Here is a 22,899-nt window from a genome sequence, read left to right as displayed (position 1 = left end):
CAGACTAGTAAAAAGGGGAAAGAAAAGTCATCTGTTATTAAAAATGTCTCGAGATTTGGATTCCGTGCAGGACAGAAAATGAACTATGGTATCAGAACAAATATAGTAAAGCCATCATTTTCTCATAAAAGTGCCAGATTTGCACCAATAGAAGGTGCTCATTTTTAGATACCGTTGCAATATTCCAAATATACACTCTCAACAGAATCAACTGCACAGCATAAAGCAATGACACAGATAGGAATTATGTGGGGTTTTTATAAAGGCACAAAAGACAGGCTAATTTGTAATTATCATTTTCAAACAATATGGAGTCATAGGGACATGATTCTGTATAGTCTAGATTCAATTCATTGTTCTAAAACTGAATCATAATATTGAAAAAAGCAAGTTATATAATTTTAACAAACTGAATTTTCTCTCTAGGTAGGCACACACATATAATGAATTAGAAATAGCTTAGGCACCTGAAGGTTTGGGTCATAGTAGTTTCTCCCACCATTTTTCCATTATTTCTTAAAACTCATTTTTTCCTTCCTTCCTTCCTTCCTTCCTTCCTTCCTTCCTTCCTTCCTTCCTTCCTTCCTTCCTTCCTTCCTTCCTTCCTTCCTTCCTTCCTTCCTTCTTCCGTATCATTGATTATAAGGTTTTATGTTATTGCATTTTCTCTGTTACATTGAATTTTTGCACATACATTTTTTAAATACAAGACAATTCTATCTAAAACTAATATAGCATCTGGGGTTCCCAACTCTGGGCAGTGGCCTATTACTAGGCTGGGGCCAGGGGTGGGATTCTACAGGTTTGCACCGATTCTCTAGAACCAGTTGTTACGATTCTAAGCAGTTCGGAGAACTGGTTGTTAGAATAAATTACTGGCCTAATCCTGTAAGGAAGGCAGGAAGGAAACATTCGGGTGTTGCTTACAGAAACTGCTTCTCCATTAACCCTTATTACATTCTTGGCAGGTCTAGACTTCCTGTCTCTGGAATTTCTCTGGAGTTTTTTTCCCCTCCTTTGCTGGTACTTTGCTTGTGTGGAGTGACCATTCAAAGTTACAATGGCACTGAAATAAGTGACTTATGACTGTTTTTCACACTTACGACTGTTGCAGCATCCCCACAGTCATGAGAGGCCAGGCGAGGAGATGCATGCCTCGATGTGAGTGATATTGAGTTGGCCACACCCAGTCAGTGACATGACCACCAAGCCACACCCACCAACTAAACCACACCCACAGAACCAGTTGTTAAAAAATTTGAATCCCACCCCTGGCTGGGGTCCATTCAGAACAGGGCTGTTGAAGCGGCCGGCGAGCATATGCTCACAGTTCCGTTTGTTAGAGCAGTGTGCATGTGTGTCTAACGCTTGCACAAATGGAACTGTGTGTGTGTTCGCTTGTTGTTCATGCACAACTGTCCCCTTCCCCCCTCCCTAAAGCCAGAATAGTTGGAGACTGCTAATATAGGTAGTCCTCAACTTACAACAGTTCATTTAGTGACTGTTCAAAGTTACAACAGCATTGAAAAAAGTGACTTATGACCATTTTTCACACTTATAACCTTTGTAGCATCCCCATGATCATGTGATCAAAATTCAGATGCTTGGCAATTGACTCATACGTTTGACCGTTGCTGTGTTCCAAGGTCATGTGATCCCCTTTTGAGAGCTTTTCATACGCAAAATCAACGGGGAAGCCAGATCTACTTAACAACCATGTTACTAACTTATCAGCTGCAGTGATTTACTTAACAACTGTGACAAGAAAGGTCATAAAATGGGTCAAAACTCACTTAACAACACAAATTTTGGGCTCAATTGTGGTTGAGGATTAAAGTAATATATATTACTACTTTATATATAGTACAAAAATTATGTCTTTTAAAAAGAAACATTAATAGTGATGTTATTTATGTTTAATATTTAAACAAAAATCATGGAATCACAGAGTTGCTAAGGTAGTTATTGAAGCCATGAATTGTGAGAGATCACTATCAAGCCTCTGTCCAAACACTTCCAGTAAATCTCCTCTCTAGATAATCACTTATGCTGCCAAATTGTTCATATCATTCAGAACCTTCTGCTGGAGCCTGCATTATTTTATTATTCTGCACTGGAATGAGGCAGAATATGTTTTGGCCTCCTGGAACAAGTGGTGTCCTTGTGTATGTACACTTCTAATTGCAAAAATCAACACTAGCTACAGGAAAGGGAAGAAACATAGCAAATACAGAGCCAACAATCCACTTAGGAATGCAATCCCTTTTATTGCTACATCACCCTCATCACCCCAGATATAAGAGGAAATAAACTGTTATTCTCCAAATGTTTTAGAGATTTATGCCTATAGAATTTGGTGATAAAGTTATTTCAGATACAATGCCTGGTTTTAGAGTTCTACTGCCAAATGTTTAATTGTAAAGTTTAATATTTTGGTACTAAAATATATGCTCTTGTAAACTTACATTACAGAATTGAGAAAGTATCTCACTTTTACCTCTTTGGTCTCTTCCAGTATTTTTCTCTCTTTCTTGGTATTTTTTTTCCTTTTTTACAATTTGCTTCTTTTTCTGTCCTCAAAAAGTACAGTGCATATTCACAACAAACAAAGATGTACACACTGAATATCACAGCATTCCAATCTAATTTGATTTAAAGAGAAATTTTATTATTTTTAAATCAAATGCTTTACTTAGCCCTTTGTTACACTTTGAAGGATTTGGAACAGAGGAGATGTAATGGGAAAAAGTGTTATTATAAATAAAAACAGTCTTTTCCTGATTATTTTGGGAGACATAGACAACATTATAGACATATAGGTAGTTCAGTAATTTTTATAAAGTATGCTATGTGAAGCATGTAAGAAGAATCTAATATAGTATTTTTATGCCTTTAGAATATTATGAAAAGTATATCATAGTTTTTCAGGAAAAGCAACAGAAGCTTTTAGAATTTTTTTTTTTCTTTTGTGAACTAATGCAAAACAATCTCATATTATATTTAAACCTCTGCTTTAGGGATGGAAGTGTTAATAAGCCACTCCTTTATGGACTTGTTATGAATTAACTGATTTGCAGTAATTGCTCCTTTTTAAAACTTGCCCATTAACCAGATGAAAGTGTATTTTTTAGCTTACAAGTTAACTCAGATTATTTTAATAGAGCTGTCTTTTAATTTTAACCAGTTAGTTTTTCATTAATTTTTCCCAGGTGTGTTTTTTAATACAAGTAATTTTCTTCTTGGTTTTTTAAAGAACAGCTAATGTCAGTGAATCTTTATTATAAGATTTACAGTTAAAAAAAAATAACATGAAAGCAAAGAAGGTTCTTGAAAGAAACGAACAACACAGATTTCACTGTATTGCAATGCTTGGTTTTATTATGGGTAGAAAACCCTGTGGTAATAACAATTGAGTTTGGCTTCAGAAAAATCCCAAATGAAGTAGATACTAAGTAGGGAAGATTCTGGTTAGCATTTTGTCCTTCCTAGAATATATTTTTAGCGAGTTGTATAGAGGTCTTATTTTTGTTAAGTTTGACAATGTAGCTGGAAGGGTCCACTAATTTTTAAAATATTTAAATACTCTAGATCAAGGTTGTCAAACTCCTGGCCCATGGGCTGGATGTATCATACGTTGGCCATGCCACACCCAGTTTAGTGGAGGAGGAAAAGTTCCAATACATCATGTGATGCCACTAGGACGCCATGAGTTTGACACCCCTGCCCTAGATTGTACAATTGCTAGAACCCTTTGAAAAATACAAGTCTTTTCTGGTGCTTCTCATATAACTGGTGATATGGTGATATATGATTGTGGGTGAGAAAGTTAAAACTTTTTCTAATCATCTCACAAAGCTTATTAAACAAATAGTAACTGCCAGCTTGCAGACTTTGGACTGGTCACTCTCTCCCACCTTTCTCAGACTTTTATGGGGAAAATAGGAGACCAGAGTATTAGGATTTTTTGTGGCCATGAGTTATATATAGGTCAGAATAAAAAAATATAATTCATCATCATCATAGGATGATTTGGTCACATTTTGATTTGGTCAATTTCTGTACAATTTTTAAAAAGTGGATTGGATATTTGTCATAGTAAAAGGTTATCTATGAAGTGGACTATAAAACACAGTAACTTTAGTGTATTAAAGTTTTACTAGACACTCCATTACAATTACTATAATAGTTTTTTTAAAAAAATAATAATTAAAGGTAGCCATACATCCAGCCACACACAGGTAAACACATAGACACCAGTTGATCTATCCTTGAAAAATACAAATGGCCCGTTTCCATCTTCACTGAATTAGTCAGAACTTACCTTGATTAACGCCTGCACAAGTCTTCTCACCATATAAGGAAATCTCATATCAAGCTGCACAGAATCCCAAAGCTTAAATTGTGTTCTGCCAAAACCAATGTCCCTTACACTGCTAAAAAACATCTCTTACATTGCAAAATGAGTATTCCTCCCCCCCCCTCTGCATTTTTTTATCTTTTACAATGAACACATAATTAACCTGTGGAAACCGTGGCCTCCAGATATCATCGAGACCAAGTGCTTAATACGATTTTATAGGCAGCAGCAGTGGCAGGAGATGTGACAAGTTATCCCTGGTGGAAAGTCTAATTGAGAAATGATACAGCTTTGATCTCAGTCAGTGCTCCTTCATGCTGCGGTATAATATTGGTAATAACTGTGACTCCAACACTGTCAAGAGAGTTATGCTTGATTTACATTCAAGCAGAAAAGGAATTAGACTGTAGTCTTGTTTCCTTAAAAAGACAATCCCAAATAAACAGAAGTATAACACTATAAGTCCACCGTTCAACCCCTTTTGAACCACGGACATGATTTATTCATTTCTAAGTTCACAAATAGACTTTTCTTTAGATATCATCCCCTGCAATTATATTTTTCTTCTCTTTTCTGGCTAAAACAACAATTATTCTGAATCTATAAGACTTATCCCAATACAAAACACCTCTTAGATGTTTAGCAATAGAAGCAAGAAATCCTAATCAAGATTCATATTCCTGCCAAATCTGTGATTCCACCCATAAAGCTGTTGCAAGACAGAATGAATGGATAGGTGAAATCAGAAGTTTTTATTTTTTTGTGCTGAAGGAGACACTGTTGTCCTGAGAAGATTTTGCACAAATGCTATTAGGTCTTCTACAGACATATCAGCTATAGAACCTGATATAAAAGTGTTTAAAAGGGATTCAGGAAGTTTTGCAGTAGTTGCAAGCTAGAAAGCAGGAGACTGTGAGTTCAAGTCCCTTCTTAGCATGAAAGCCAGTTGGGTGACTTTGGACCAGTCATTCTCTCTCAGGACAACCTACCTCACAGGGTTGTTTTTGTGGGGAAAATAGGAGGAACATGCATTGAATATGTCCACTGCTTTGAGTTACCAGTAAAAATAATAAAGGAATCCTTGTGGATTTTACTCCACTAGTTGTTGCTGAATATAGGGGGCAGTGCTCAACTTCATTTCAAGGCCATTGAGACAGTGCTATCTGAAGACATTTCTGAAGTCATATGGCCAATATAAAGTCAAGGAGTGCTGTTACCTTCCCACTGAAGTGGTACCTATTGATCTACTCATATGCTTTTGAATTGCTAGGTTGGCAGGAACTAGGGTGAGGATGGGCACTCACTCTGTCCTGTGGCTCTTGGGTTTCTAAACTGGGCTTCCAGCTTTCCAGCTGACAAGCCCAGTGTCTTAACAGCTGTACTGCCAAAAATAATAAAGGCAGGATACAAATTAATTAAATAAAGAAATAAAAAAATAAGTAACAAAGGCGAAGAACAAATAACTATGTGGATGTGTGCAAATATGACTCCCAGTGCCAAACCACTGTGACCAATAGTATGATGTTTGAGGAACTGTGGTCCACTAATGTGGAGGACCGCAGAACCTCTACTACTATTTTAAATCAAATACGCAGTGTTCCCTTTATGGTAGTATTCCAGTTGCCTGGTTCAGGCCACACCCACACTTTAGACTAACACTCTAAGGTGGGGGTGTCAAACTTGTGGCCCATGGCCTGGATGCGTCATGCACTGACCATGCCCCCACCTGGTTTAGTGAAGGAGGGGAAAGTCATGATATGTCAAGTGACACTGCTGTGACAATGTGGGTTTGACACCCCTGCCTTAAGAATCTACCTACTTTAAATAAATACTAACATTAAATATTAAGCATTTTTAACAATCAATGATGAAAATACAAAAACAATACATTTAGGGTCTCAGCTTAAATTCAGGTACTTTTTAGATGTGTACAAGTGATGCATACATCTCAGCTTCATTTTCCTATTACTACAAAGAGAATAGCAAAGACTTGCCTTTAGAGAGTGCTGCAAGCATGACTGAAATAAGGATTTTCAGGAACTTAGCATACATCAAATGTGCTGCAGACATGATCAATAATCATGTTTGCAAAATAAATAAAAGAGATCTGTTGTCATATCTGTCAAATAGTTGGAAGGGTTGAGAGGCATTTTTCACTGAGTCCAGAGTTAAGATTCAGATGTGAAGTTACACTACCATTTTTCCATAAAATAACAACACCAATGTCTTTAACACAAATGTCTTTACAAACCGAATATAGTCTTGCAGAAAATATGCTTATCTACAAGACAGTTTGAAATATAGATAGAATTAAATCAGTTTTTAAAAATGTGAAGTCAAAGGATAGAGTTGGAGCAACTTGATAGATTATATCAGGTTAAATCTCAAGATAAATGAATTCAGCACACTTAATGCTGTGGGAATGGGGTAAGCTACTGTATAAGTGAATGGATTACAGTTACCAGAAAACTGCACTTTTTCTTATGTAGCCTTTTGTTTTCTGTATAATGTTACAGTTTGTCTGCCTGTATGGTAGTATTAAATGGTTCTTAGCAAACATTGAAAAACTGAGCTTTGTGATAAGATCACTGAAGATGAAAATTGGTTTGGATTCCAATTTCATAAATTTTGGTGAATTTCCAGAGTGGCCTATTTCACTACAAAGTTACCTTTCTCCATAGTCCCATAGTCCCAGTGCTAATACTTGAATGCAGCCCATCTCTCTATGCAACTCAAGACTTTGTTTTATTAAACAAATGTGAGTCTGATATGCTGTCTGAATGCACAGAAGCTGAAGGGAGTCAAAGTCAGAACCAGATAAGCAAAGTGTGACAATATGAGTAAGTGCTTTGATTATTCTTATTTTATCTTCATTTTTATTATGATTTGGGATTCAGAAACTGGAAAGCCCTTCTATATCCCAGAAAGTCAGGGATAGTCAGTTGCTTTGAATCTCTGAATAACTAACAAAGTTTCAGGAGGTTTTGCATTCAGACTGGATCTTTAAAAGTAGCCTTTCTTTTCATTTTTCCCCCACAAATTCTTTTCAAATCAGTTTGATTTTATTCTGGACTGGAAAGCTGTACATCTTATTTTGAACATAGATAGGAAAATAGACTTGCAGTGTTCTCCTTGTGCATTTAAGTATTAATTTAAAGACTAAGGACTAAGTAAGGAACACGTATGAGGCAAGAAAAAGTTGAACACAAAGACTTACTTGTTGCTCCAGAGATGATGGTATGTCAGCGCTTTTCTTTGGAAGGGATGATCTTTGGAATGTTTTGCTCACTCACGTTTATAGTGAATGCAGATGAAGTCATTGACAAATTGTTGCATTCCAGATTTCTGCATTGTCCTCTGTATTCTGTGGCTTTTCTTTCATTCTTAATAGAAGTTAATTAAAAAGCCAGCCAGTCCAGTGTGGACTGGCAAAGCAGTATTGAAAGCATTAATAGCTATTATTCTAGAAGCTTTGTCCTCACTATAGCAAGCTTCTTTCTCTAATGTTTACTTACAAGCAATTACAAGTAGGTTGCAGTCCACAAAGGTCTATTTGTACAATATTAATTCAACATGTCCTCCTTGCAGCTTCTGTCCATTTTATTGTTTTCTGTTAAATGTAGTTCAGGGATTAATTATTCAGTTTATGTCCTTTGCAAGATGCAAATTTAATTATAGTTTGATTGCATTGTTTTCTCTATTTGTTTCTAATATAGCAAAATATAATAGATAAGAAAGAAAGGCAAGGAATCCAGTCATTAGTGAGACATGCAGTAGAAGCTGAGAATTTTAGTTCAACATTCATCTGGGTTGAACAGGAAGCAATAAAATAGAACCTGTGGGAAGTTAACATTTTATTTGTGTACAGGGAACTTTCCTGTCCAGAACTTGCTTAGAAGTAAATGTAACAGACATTTGTAGAAACTATAGCATTATATTATGTATGTTATGAGGAACCTCCATTTCAATTTTGTTTCCAGCAAATTGTGAGAAAGTAATAGCTTTCCTATGTTAAAGGACTATATAATGAAAAAATGATGGTGGAAAGAACAAGGAAAACATTTCACCATACATAGGAACTACTGTAGACTAGTAACACATGACCAGTTATCTGTATCTCTGGCACTGAGGGCTGAAGGGCAGGGGTTCCTTCTGTCACTGAGTTTATGAGGTCATCCCTACGGGCTAGCAGACCTACAGCCATATATGATTGACTAGTAGGATAGGCTGGAGGAGAAGTTGAAGGACATTTCTATCTGCCTTCATTGTAGGCAGATGATGAAAAATCAGATGAATTAGTTGGCTGGTTACAGACTTAAAGGCAGGATGAAACTATATTAAAGAAAAACCAGGTATAGATGCTGGGGGTCAAATGCAGCACATAGATTGTGAGTTGTCTGCCTCTGGGATATAAATAAAACCCTTTTGTCTGGTGAAAGGGGTGTCAGCTTTTACCTTATTGCATTTTATTACAGATCTTAATTTCTAAAAGAGGTTAAAGTATAATCATGGGGTAGCATATAAATTTGACAGTATGTGATTCATTACAGTTCATCTTAACAAGGTGCATCTTAACAAGGCCCTTGCCTAGACATTACAACCAAACTGGATATTGATTAATTGACTGATTATGTGCCATCAAATCAGTTTCAATTCCTAGCAATCACAGATAAATTTAAACAGAATATAAAAAACAGTAAAAAAAGATATGCCCTCTGGTTCTGCCCTTTGTTGCTATTCCTTTCCATTTTGAGTTGCAAGAGATAAAGGGAGATTCAATGTATATGTACTTAAATGTGGATTTTTTCCAATACATGTCCAATTGCTTAACAGTATAAGGACCCCATTTCCCATCCAGATGTTAAAAATCATTTCAGAGCTGCCTGATCAGCACAGTCAGTGCACCATGCCCTTGTGATATTTTTTATTTATTCTGCTTTGGAATGATGCTTAGGCAAGGCCAAGGAAAACAATATATGTTTCATTAGACAAGCGTGCCCTATTGGATCATTGTTTCAGAGATATTTCCTTACCTAAACAGAAAAACAAAAACACCACAGGTGTGACCAAAAAAGTGGAGACAGCAGGAGTGACTTCCAATTTCCTGCTTGCTTCCCCATTGAATTTCCTTGTGGGAATCTAGCAAGGAGCATAGAAAATGACTCTTTCCTTCTCTTACCAGCAGTCAGATACTGTAAGTAGTTGATGCTAAGTGGGGAAGGGAGTGAGGGATTACAAAGCTAGCTGGGAAACTGTCATGGAACATTGAAAATTAAGATCTCATAACTGCAGCACCAACCAGTGGCACTTAAATTACTCACAACTCCCCCAAATTTCATTCTCTCTGGAGTTATGGGCCCCAAATTTTGGACATTTCCTTCAAGTTAGCCAATTTGAGGTACCTTGATTGTAATTGTAGCCTTATGATGCACCATTTTGCCCAGTTAAAGGTCATCTAGAGTTTCAATATTGGTGGCTAGGTTGTTGCAAGAAAAATATATTTGACATAGTTTGATGGTCTACTTCTAGAGGTTCAGTTTAAATACAAATCTGAACAAATGAAAGGCAAGCTGTAAGGTGCTTATGTTATAATTTTCTCTTTTATTTGCAGCCACCAAGTCAACCTGGTTCAATTCTCTGATTTAAAGCAAAAAAAAAAAATGTTTTAAAGAGATAAATTGTTTACCCCTGAAATCACCCTTAGATAATCTCATTAAGTGCCTCCGTTATTTTTTGTTCCAGAAAGATTTTTTATTATTATTTTTCTCCCAATTTAAATTAGTAAAGATGAGCAATTATCATGCTTGGACAGTAGCTTTCCCAAAATGCAACACATTACAGAAAGACAGGATTTGATACAAAAGTGATTAGGATGCTGAATTTTCTATTCCTTTCATGCATGTCAGCCATCCTGATCCATTTAATTAATCCAAATCAAGGTTGATAAATGCATCATTATGTGTCTACCAGATACAAGATGTCATATTTTTATACCCATACTTCCTTTCCTTTTTTACTTTATTTACTTATTAAATTTACATGCTACTCATCTCACTATTTAAAGCGACTCTTTTATGTGATTGCTGTACTTCCTTATCCAGACATTTTGTGAATTTGGCAGGAAGGGTTTGCCAAAAATGGGAGTTTTTGCAAGAAATGTCAGTATATGTCACGGTCAAGAAACCACCAGAAAAAACTCTGGAAACATGAAGGATGGGACCTTAGCTATTTATATTTCCAGAATGTCTCTAAACAGATGGGATACAATTAAATATGTATATAAATTCAATCTTCCGTCCTTCCTTCCTTCCTTCTCCAGGAAAATAATAAAAACAGTGAAGGCTTCAGAGAATAATTGTACCAGAGCCAAAGGCGTTCTCTGTCTTGAAGGAGGAGCTCTTAATCCCTCTCCCTATGAAAATCTAACAAACATGCTGTGATTATCACCAATTACTGCATGGATGGAAATCTTAACACATTTAACAAACCCAGAATGAATTTCATGGATGACACTCTGCACTTTTTCAGGCTTGAAATGAAGGACAATCAATGTTAGATTTTGCCAGCTCTGCAAACTGATTTGATGTTATTTTGAATCACAGGACATGTGAACTAGTATCATCCATCCATACTCTTCCTCTTCTCCTTAGAGCTATAGAGCAATGCACCAAAAAGACACGGAAATAGTTACTGCAGAGCAGAGCTAGCTCTCTCTCTCTCTCTCTCTCTCTCTCTCTCTCTCTCTCTCTGTGTGTGTGTGTGTGAGTGTGAGAGAGAGAGAGAGAGAGAGAGAACAAGTACGAGAACCTAAAAATGTAAATGCCTCCCAGAAGATAATTTTCATCCAAGCCTGTCTTAAAGCTTGCCTGTGTTGTTCCATTTTCACCATTTGGTTTTGCTGAATAATGTAGTTTAAAATTGGCTGTTAGCAATTGCTTTGACTTCTGCAAGGAGCCATAATTGCACATAGGACTACACATTCATTACCTTTTGGGCAATTCTTGGAAGTGCTAACAATCATAACATGGAATAGAATATAGAAGAGACCATTTTATTTGGCCAAGTATGATTAGACCCACAAGGAATTTGTCTCCAGTGCAGAAGCTCTCAATGTACATATGATATGGAGAAATGCAGAATGAGGAGTTCTGAAACTTTTCATGCCACTCCTGGTTTGCCCATTTCTCTATTTTCTTCAGCTCATCTTCTTCCTCCCTGACAATCCTACTCTCAGCTATTGTTTGAGTCACACAATGCAGAGAACATAATGCAATGCAAAGTGACTGACCATTTTTTTCTTCAATTTTTTGCAGATGACCTGCTATAAGTCAGGCATGTGGCACAGCTGTCCTGCCTCAAGCAGCATGGCAGTGGGAGCACATAGGCTTTGCCAGGTCCATATCCAGAGGAGACTGCAGGCTGCTGCAAGACATTGCATGCCAGAGGACTTGGCACGGGCCTTGCTGATTCCATGTGGCTTTCTGTTCTCAAGTCAGCGGCATGCTCTCTTGGCTTGAACCACTGACATAATTTACCTTCCAATTTTCAAGGATCTTCTGTTTGCCAAACAAATAACTCCTCACAACTTCCTGCAAGCTTTCTTCAGCATGGTGTCAGGCATCCGAGCAGTCAAATGAAAAGAGGCCACAAATCAGGACAGGCTTTACAAGCCTGTTTCATTTGTTTCAATATTGTTAAAATGAGAATGCATAGGGAAATAAAGCAAAACAACAGCTCAGTATCTTGCCTTAATGAATAAATGAAACACATCCCAGGAGGATAATTAAGTGCTTAGAAGCAAGCATGTCACCTAAATAATAATATATAAGTAAGGGAGGGGGAGAAATACACCAAAACAAATCACATGATTGTAATTAAGAAGAAGATATATATGTGTGATTACAGCAGAAAGATGCTGAAGCTAATAGCTAGGAGATGCTATTTGAGAAAATACGTTCTTCCTTAGCAAATGCTTTTCAAACCAGTCAGCAAATCATTTGGCTGAAGATTATAATTGAGAGTTATCAACATCCCATCAATATCTCAAGCACAAAACTGAACAGAAGTTTGAATTCTAAACTAGTGTTTCTCAACCTTGGCAACTTGAAAATGTGTGGACTTCAATTCTCAAAATTCACTAGGCTGGCATAGCTTCAATTCTGAGAGTTGAAGTGCCTACATCTTTAAGCTGCCAAGGCTAAAAAACACTGGGTCTAGAGCAGGGGTGTCAAACTTATGGCATCACAGCAGCGTCAAGTGATGTATCGGGACTTTCCCCTCTTCGCTAAACCAGGTGTGGGCAGCACGTGATGCATCTGGCTTGCAGGCCGGGAGTTTGATAGCCCTGGTCTAGAGCATGAAGTACTATGCATGGTACTTTAGCACCAAAGTGGGCCAAGAATAGATCTGAATAGATCTCTGGGTGATTGGAGCATTTGTGACTACCAGAAATTTAATCAAAACTAACAAAACTGTATGTGATAAAGTGGCTGATCTCCTGCCAATCAGTTCTGTCCCAGCTTCAGTGTTCCATCTTTGCGAAATTTAATAATTAGTTTATTGCCTTGCATTTCTCTGATAGGCAGTTTTAATGAGTTGTGTTAGGATATTCAGACATATTTTTTTCAAGAACTCAGATATACCTGAGTTTAATAGTATTAGTTTATTTATTACTATGCATGCGTGTGGCAGGTGGGAAGCTATAAATAATTCCATCTCTGCAGCACCATTTTAAATCTAGCTTCAGTTGATTATTTCTTGGTTGTATTCTAGAGGAAAAAAAAGAAGATTCCACAAGTTCCACAAGTGAAATTTCTCTACCTTCATTTGGTATATGCACAATATTCCCTTGGTGGTTTGTGTGTTCTTATTGGAATAAAAATATATATCCAAATAAAGGTGAAATTGGAGTGGTAATACCAATTTTTTGACAAAAATATTTCATTTTACTTTCACAAAAACATAACTAAATTGCATAGGGATATTTTCAGTTTACTCTTTTGGTAGCAAATTTGAAACCACACTCATACATATGAGTCATTTCTGTTATTTGTGAGAAACATTCAAATAAGTGTGATATTATTTAAAATTCCTGACAATTACATCTTTTCCATGCTGGAAATCACCTTTCATTCAGGCAGAAAGTGAATGGAATGGGCTAGGCAAATGAAGATGAGTTTGAACTATAAAAAATATTTAATAAGAAGAAATATAAAAAAACAACAAAAAGTATTCACACAGGTAAAATAATACATCTTCTGACTCATATGTTCCCACATGCATAGGAATCAAATCTTTGTGAAATTACAAATGGAATGTTTGCTAATACATATTTTACCATAAAGGTAGATTCTTCAAAGTCAATGACCATCTGTTGAGTGTATGCGTGAGTGTATAGCCTCCTCCTATATAATAACCTTGAAAGAACTTCTGGATTCCAAATGCTGGCTGGACATTTCTGGGAGCTGAAATCCACACATCTTAAAATTGCCAAGGCTGAGAACACTGTTGTATTATATCTGGAAATGAAACACCGAGAATGGGCAATCTCAAGTCCAGAATCCAACACAATATGCGACCCCAAGCACTTTTTTTATTTTCTTCTCAGACTACAATTGGTGGCACAAATTGTATTCTATAAATAAGTTTAACGAGAATTAAGAGCAAAACAACAAATTCCCAATCAATGCCCATTTCCCAAAGCAAGAAGAAATGACAATTTTGGTTCTGTCTACATTTATGATGTTGCTCTGCTTATTTTACTCATTGTCCCATCTATGCCAGCCTTGGCTTCAAACTGAGGTTCTCACTCAAAAAATAAGTATGCATGCTGGAAGCATGTTTGACTTAAAAGCTTTAACTGAATATTTTAATCAGTAATTGCACTGCATAGATATTGTCTCAGGGCCTTCCACTTCCGTATTTATTTATTCAATTTGATTTTGGCACTGTCTGTCTTGAGAGACACTCTGCGTGGCTCACAACATAAACAGAATACAAATGCAATAACATATGTAAAAATACAATGAGAGGAATAACACACTGGCAGTCTGGACATTAACACAAAAGCAGAAACAAATAAACAATACAACACCAATACAAATTTATAGGACTCCATAAAATTTAGTTTTCTATTTTAAATTTGGACATAATTCAACCAACCTCTGCCCAACTGAATCTTCAAGTTGAAACATTGAATTGATTGAATATGTCAAATTGAAGCAGATACTTTGCTTCCAAAAGATTCAATGGATCTTTATGCATGCATAAACACTTTTATAGAAACTGATGAAATCTTCAGATTGAATATATTTAATTCCAGGTAATTTGTGACATGAAATTTGTACCAATTTACATTTATTCATAAATAGTAGCTGTATAAAAGATCATAAGATTGGGGAGTAGTCGGCACCATTTAAAAGGTGATAATCATAATTTTAGAATCTTTATGTTACAACTTCCCCATTTGTTATTATAGCAGTATCAAAGATTTTTGCTCCTGGTGTCTGAATGAAATATATCATTTGAAGAATTACACAAGTAATTCTTTTGCAAGTTCAAAAAATTTACCGGCAGCGATGTTGCACAATACTGATGTCATACTATAAAGTGCTCTCATTTGCCAAACATAAAAGCTGCTGTATTCTGCCACTAATTCTACGTTTTGAGTAGTTTTCATAGTAACTGTAAAAAGAGTAAGTTAGAGCAGTCCAATATTGAGCTGTGGTGGTGCAGTGGTTAGGATGCAGTACTGCAGACTACTTCTGCTGACTGCCGGCTGCCTGCAATTTGGCAATTCAAACCTTACCAGGTTCAAGGTTGACTCAGCCTTCCATCTTCTGAAGTGAGTAAAATGGGGACCCAGATTGTTGGGGGCAATAAAGCGGGCTCTAAAGCATTGTAAAGCCATGTAAGTGTTATTGTTATTGCACTGAGGATATGAATCACTATTACCCCCTATTTTAAAATGGGATGCAATCTGTGGGTTAATATGTAAACTAGCCAAAGGGTCATCTGGCCACGGACTCCACTTGCTGCTCCAGTAAGAGTTGTGAATCCAGGAAAGTCCCAAATTGTGGGCCTGATCCTTTGGAGGGAGGGCCACCCCAAACAGAGTAAGTATGGGGGCTGATCATTTTTTCTTAAAGAAGAGCCATTCTGCCTTGCCTGGATTAATCCTAACATATTTTATCTCATCCCTTCCAGCCACCAAACAGCAAATCTTCCATAGGCTATGGAATAGTTTAAATAAACCACTGGGTGACATTCCACTGAAAGAATAAGAATGAGAAGTTCTGGTATGTTGCCATCCTCATTGTTACAACAGGACTCTGATTGCATTATTTTCTGCTACTTCATCTGCTAGAGCTCTTTGGCACATGACCTGGGGTATGCAGTCAGATTACCCACCTGGACCAGTGCCTTACATAAGTTATAGTGAAACATTGCTTTAATGGAATAAAGAGGACAGGTCTGTTGCCAGAGCCTGGTAAATAAAATAATACCTCATCTTAGAACTGCTAGTAAACCAAATTACATCCATATTGGAAATAGCTTTGCTATTTGCATAACAAACAGAAACTGTAATGGAATTTGGTTTATCGCATGCAAGGTCCTGAGCATAAAGTTCCAGATTACTAATGTTTCACTGCACTCACTTTCTAATGGGACTCACTATGGCTTAATAAAATGCATATGTTCTTATACAGCTTGAGCTTATGAAGGCATGAGCATAGCTAAAAGTGTGACAGACCCACATTTCATCTATGAATCAGGCATAGATGAGGATGTGTAATACAACGCCTACAGATTTTGTTCTCATCCTTAATGGCATCCAGAAACAGCAAAGGAGTTAATTGCAGCATACTAAATAGAATAATCCAGGAAGATAAATCAAACATCTGGCTCTCCCTATTTTGCTTCAATTACTTATTCTTATCTTACTGTTGGAAGTTTCTAGTTCCACCCCTGGCAAATGGATGGCTAGCCATCTTCTAAACAACTCATTTGAAAAGACTGAAAACCATCTTTTATGCTGTGTGAATATGTTTAGATATCAGTCATTTTCCAGCTTTTTTTGTCTGTAACACTGTTTGTAGGATTGATTAGTCACTCTTTGGCAAATTGCACTCATGGAGATGTACAATAGCATCAATAGCATTAAAAGCACCAGCAACTAAAATAACAGGCATCAGCATAACACCAAGAAGTTCTAAAAATGTCATCAGGATAAAATTACTTAAAATAACCAAATAATAACACATGATTATAGAGGATTTTAAAATTCAAAGAAAGGTCTGTAATGAAGTAGCAACAGGATGGCTATTCATAATTTTAGGATTACCTGCTCAACATCTATGACACTTTGGAGCAGAGCACAGAATGATGTCAGAGTTTGACTAAGAAAATGTATGTCTAGAAGAAGGTTTTCCATTCCATCCATCCTTCACCTCCTAAAGCAGGGGTCTTCAACCTTGGCCACTTTAAGACTGGTGGACTTCAACTCCCAGTATTCCTCAGTCAGCTTTGCTTAAAGTGGCCAAGATTGGAGACCCCTGTCCTAAAGGGCTTCTCTAACTTATAGAAAAGAGGACCTAAAGCAGGTCTTTGGTCTTTTGCATTTTTTTTCTGTTCAGATGAGTCTAATTCTCAGAGCTTGCTTTGGACTTTGCAGTTTTCTTGACAAGATTTTTCAGAAGTGGTTTGCCATTGCCTCCTTCTTAGGGCCGAGAGAAAGTGACTAGCCAAAAGTCATCCAGCTGGCTTCTTGCCTAAGGCAGAATTAGAACTCATGTTTTCCTGGTTTCTAGCCTGATGCCCTAGACACTATTCCAAATTGGTTTCTTTGCATTAGTACCAACAATTAAATCCTATTCAAAAAGTAAGTGACAATTAGTCTGCAGTTTCATGCAATCCCAATATTTTGTCCTAGCTGCAATATCAGGATACCTTTCAAGATAGCCTCATTTGGAACATACTAAAGCTTTAGAAGAAATTGTCAACTAGCTCATGCCATTTTTTTGTTTTCGACAAAAAGATATGCTTGCATTTTTATAATGTGGTCATGATCCCATCTTTAAATGTCTTCTTTGATATGAATCTGGCAATAATAATAATTATTTTTGAATCCTATGAGTAGTTCTGTTCAGTAGCATATATAGCTGTTTATTTAAAAAGCTACAAGCAAGAGGAGGGGGGCAGCCACTGCAACAAAGCATTTGGAACACATTAGATATGTAGGTAGGCTGAAGGCAAGGGGACAGAAGACAAATGAGCAAAGGCATGCCAGCAAATGTTAAATCTCTACAAGGATGACAAGAAAGGGGAAGGTAACTTTTCATGCCATTTGGAAATGCTTAAGAAGCTACTTAATCCATTTGTTAGAGTGTATGTTAATGAGAGAGGCATGCATAGCAACCCTGCATTATTCGGACAACAAAAGTTCTCCTTTGCTGCAGATTTTAAAAGAGAAAAAATGCAGAAACTCTAAAATGGGACTGCATATTAAAGGAAATCCGTATTCCCCTACCCCAGAAGGGCATGTAGTCCACGGTACTACATCCATGCAATCTGTCATTCAATCAATGTACTGAACACAGGTGAGCATGCACTATTTAATCATGCTTTTATTTAACCCATTGTTTCTCAATCTTGCCAACTTTAAGATATGTGACTGCCACAGCTTGCAGGTTGGGGAATTCTGAGAGTTTTTAAAGTTGCCAAGGCTGAGAAACCCTGATTTAGTCTACACAAATAGATGACACTGCAAGCCTTAACAGAAAATAGCCCAGCAGATTACTATTACTATCATTACTATTGCTATTATTACTACTACTACTATTATTATTATTTGTTGATTAGAACTAAGACCACTATAGCTGTGCTGCAAATGGCAACAGAGTAGTAAGAATATTTTGCATCTTGTCCTGGTCATCTTGTGAAAGGTACGTATTCTCTCTCTCCCCCCGCCCAAACTGTTTGAGAAATATATAGCTAGCAGATTTTTTAAAAAGCCATGAGCTGCAAGAAATATCAATTTAAAATAATGTCCCTAATGAGCAGTTGAGCCTATCATTATAACAAGCATTTTAATAGATGTGATTCTTTCCCCTTTATGATCTAGGAAAGTTTTGTGGATTGTCCCTTTTTAACATCTTTCCCCCTCCTTTTCTTCTCCCTTCTATCAACCTGGCAGAGCCTTTCAGATTATCAGTCCCTTCTTAAAGACTTATTGATTAATAGATAAGTGACAAGGGGCCTCAGTACAAGATCTCAGAAGCTTTGAGATATTACATTTGCGCCTGTGTTTTTGTTCTACAACATAGGAATTATGGTATTGATCTGAAAATAATGAAAGATCTGGTTTCATGTAAGATGGTTCACCTATAACTTTGAAAATATTAATCTCCCAGGTTCATTTCCAGATAGGATCAGTAAATGTATTCATTCATAAAATTACTGTTTTTCATTTTCTACATTCTACATTTTTACATAGTATGTAAAATATGCATTATTTCAACACATTTTTTTCACTAAGTATTAATTTCCATACACATATACTTCTTATTCGACTTTTCAGGGACATTATGTTAAGGGAGCTATTTTAGGCTCATGAGACATACCTCAAGAGCAAGGCTTAGATTGTGTACCCAAACCATAATCCTGACTTTTTTTGGACTTCTACAAATGCCCCGTATATAACCTAATGTTGAATCAATGAGATATAGCAACAACCTGAGAAGCATAAAAACAAAACAAAAAACAAAAAAATTGCATTCTGATTTGGAGATTAATAAAATCCTGATCTTGAACTGCAAATCAAATCCCCTGTAATTATAGACATATCTGGCAATCAGGTATTCTGTAATTAATGTTATAGTAATTTCATTAATATGCGGCAGTTGGTTGATGTTCCTCCATTTTAATGCCCATCAGATGCATCTGCCATAGTGGGAGCCAAGTGAGGTGGGGTGGGACTTCAAACTACTGTTGCACCCAGTATTTTGGCTGCCTTGGCCCCCCCTTGCAAATGCCTTTCCTCCCATCACTTTTTCAAAAAATCCCAGGAGAGAAGAGCAATTATCACTGTTCAGAGACTACATGAGATTGGTGCCATCAGTTAGTTTACACCTTGAGCTTGCAATTCTCTGGCTTCACTAGCAGGCAATAATACAATATAGCTTTCCTATTCATAGCCCTCTAGCTCTATTATCACTGCCTATCCAGAGGTATCATAGCACACATGATGAGTTTAATTATGGCAGAAGCTGGCACTTTCTCTGTGTTCACTGCCTGTTTTGCACAGAGATTTAAAGGTTTGCATTGTTTCTATATGCAATAGCAATAACTATACAACCCCTCCCCCCCCAATTCCTCTGAATAACAATGGCAGTTCAGAACTGTCTTGCTTCTAACAGAGAAACAATATTAACAACAAATGAAAGCTGTCTCCACCTCTCTCCTAAAGATAGAAATGTCTCCTCATTATGTATGCATTGTTCCATAAATACTGCCGAGGTACTGATAAATCAACATGTAACCCACAATAATTGTTCACTGAGAAGAACAATTCAAACTAGTCTGTCAGTTATTACAACAGAGGAAGAGCTAAAGAAAACCCAAAATTTCTTTTAGACATTAAACAAGCCATCCATGTATTATTGTATCAGCAAACTGATCATTATGTCCACTATACAGTATAAATAATTAATTAAAATACATTCATATTTAAAAGCTAGGTTGCATTCATCTTCCTTCATTAGCTCTGCTGACTTTGAAAACAATCAATAAAAACAAAAGAAAAATCATTTTGAAGAAATGCTTTGGACTTCACACAAACACAGCACCTCTCTGTTATTCATTAAACCATGTTTTTGGAGGGTTCACATGAGCCTTCAAACACAAGAAGTTGTTTTAAGAACCACACAGTTGATTTATATGCACCGAGTCTGAAACTGTTCTTCCAAATGATTTTAAAGTGTGCACAGCCTTTCATATTCAACTCTATGAGTATATGGCCTAAATACCATCGAAATCTGAACACATAAATGATAAAAATTTCTGAATTATATGTAAAATCTTGCTTCTTGTGTGCTACATGGAAACAAATCAGAGGCTTTCAAGCAACCATCTCAACTTCTGAAATCAAACTTCAAAGATGCTATAGAAGAAAGAAATCAAATATAACTGTTTTCTTCTGTATTATACATTTCTGGAATTTTCCTTTCACTTAGTTCTTTTTGAAACTTATAAACACACAGAAAAACAATTCTAACTACGTAAAACAAACCATAATGGTGGTGTCAACCTTTTTGACATGATTTAAGGGGGGGAGCAGGCTAAGGCGAAAACAGTTTTGTATGTTAAAGAAGAATGCATGACTCACTATCAAATCAATCATCCAGGGGCTCAGTTTCCCTTCATGAAAGATCCTGCTTTTTTGATCAGGTTGCTTCCCACATAGAAATTGTGTACAAGGAAGCAGAGTTTGTCACTGATTGGTACACAGGAGTAGGCTGAAAATCTCTTCAATCTAAGGAAAGAAAGAAAAACATGAATTAAAAAACTGAGACACAGACATATTTTTTTAAAAAATGATTTATGTAATATCATCAATATGTGTCATCACTTAATGGATCCTTGCCACATGATGATGATAATTTAAAATTTAATGAAACAGCTGAGCGATAGAAAGATGGGAAGGAAAGTAATTGTAGCCAGGAAAATATGTGTATTTATTTTATATGCATATATTTCAGTGGTGGTATTTTACTGGTTCAGCCCGGTTCTGCCAAGCTGGTAGTGGCGATGAGCAGTGGAGACGGAACCAGTTCTTGTTAATGCTCTGTGTTGGGCCCGGGCTACCACACTAACCTTTATGTCTCGCTTTTGAAGTGCAGCTGCTTTGCTTGGCACAGCAATTGCCGCGCAGCAACTGCTGAAACATCAGGGGGAGTGCAGGATTGCAGGAGGTGACTCAGAATGCCCCTCCGCATGCAAAGCATGCCCACCAAGCCATGCCCACCAAACCGGTGGTAAAAATATTTGAAAAACACCACTGTTATATTTAGGTTTCCCAGTAATTGAAATAAATATTCTGATTTATGAAAAGGGGCTGTAGTCAGAATCACTGCTTGAGACTTAAAAGATAAAACAACTTGCAGGAAGTTGGAATGTCTTTTACTGGTACTTTAAGTGCTGGTACAGGTAGTCCTTGACTTACAACAGTTCATTGAGTGACTGTTCAAAGTTACATCATCACTGAAAAATGTGACATGATCTTTTTTCACAGTTACAACCTTTGTAGCCTTCCCATGATTATTGTTCAAAATTCAGATGCTTGGCAACTAGCTTATAGTTATGACGATTGCTGTGCCTCAGGGTCATGTAATCCCCTTTTGTGATCTACAGACAAGCAAAATCAATCGGGAAGTCAGATTCACTTAACAATCCAGTTACTAGCTTATCAACTGCAGTGATTCACTTAACAACTGTTGGCAATAAAGGTCATAAAATGGGACAAAATTCATTTAACAATACCTCACTTAACAACAGAAAATTGGGGCTTAATTGTGATTGTAAGTTGAGAACTACCTGTAACCGTTATTCAAATTTTCAGAAAAGTATTTTCCCTCATTTCCTTCAGGGGTTGAAGGACCTGGGCGCTATGGCGTTTCTAAAAACATTGTTTAATAAATGCAGTATTTAATTTGGTGTGTGTGTGTTTATCATTAATAAACCTTGGTGGCACAATGGTTAGAATGTGGTACTCCAGGCTAATTCCGCTGACTGCATGGGATTCGATCCTCACTGGCTCAAGGTTGACTCAGCCTTCCATCGTTCCCAGGTCAGTAAAATGAGGACCCAGATTGTTGGACAAAATATGCTGACATTTGTAAACTGTTTAGAGAGAGCTGTAAAACACTGTGAAGTGGTATATAATTCTAAGTGCTATTGTTATTGCTAAGTTCTTTCATACCATCCTTCCATCTATCTATTGTTGTCTCTTCCTTCTACTATATAATGTAGAGAGGCTTCTGTGCAGGGATGATGGAGAGATTTGTGCAAACTTCAGATGGAAAGAAATATATTTCCAGTTTTAATTAAAGACCCCAGTGAAGCCAGAAAGTCTGACAACAGCACAGAGAATCACGGTATGATCATTGGGGTGGGAATGATTGCTAATAGAAGCATCAGATCCCTGCGTTCATGATATAGATGAAGAGATGCTTTTCCATGCATTTAAAGGCAGTTTATATACTAATAAGATTAGAAATGGCAATTGCTTCTAAAGAAAATCAGAATGAAAACAACATGCCAGAATTAATTTGCCCTGACCCAAGGAGATAAATGTCACAATGACAGAAGTACAACTATCGTTATTTTTGTATTGTACAATTCTTGGTTATATTTTTGGATAGGTTTCACAATTTCACAGTTAAATCACAGGAGCATCTTCGAATTAACATTTTGGCCAGATTGGAAAAATAGATTGGATATATTGGGGCAGTTTTTAAGTGCCATGCTGGGCAAATGACACATTT

The 22,899-nt window shown here is 36.7% G+C and overlaps 1 protein-coding gene across 2 annotated transcripts in view; it reads right to left on the bottom strand.

Annotated features, from left to right (window-relative positions):
* DLGAP4 (DLG associated protein 4) overlaps nucleotides 1-22,899 on the bottom strand; it is a 406,338-nt gene that overhangs the window by 300,979 nt on the left and 82,460 nt on the right. For both annotated transcript variants that reach the window (XM_026697619.2, XM_087929114.1), the window contains exon 2: nucleotides 20,742-20,888. The gene's annotated coding sequence lies outside the window, so the exon portion shown is untranslated. The remainder of the gene's footprint in view (nucleotides 1-20,741; nucleotides 20,889-22,899) is intronic.

The sequence above is a fragment of the Pseudonaja textilis genome, chromosome 3 (genome assembly GCF_049901715.1).
Source record: "Pseudonaja textilis isolate UNSWEBS1 chromosome 3, rPseTex1.2, whole genome shotgun sequence".
Classification (NCBI taxonomy): Eukaryota; Metazoa; Chordata; class Lepidosauria; order Squamata; family Elapidae; genus Pseudonaja; species Pseudonaja textilis.
The sequence above is the reverse complement of the archived record's forward strand: the minus strand, read 5'-3'. Positions and strand labels throughout refer to the sequence as shown.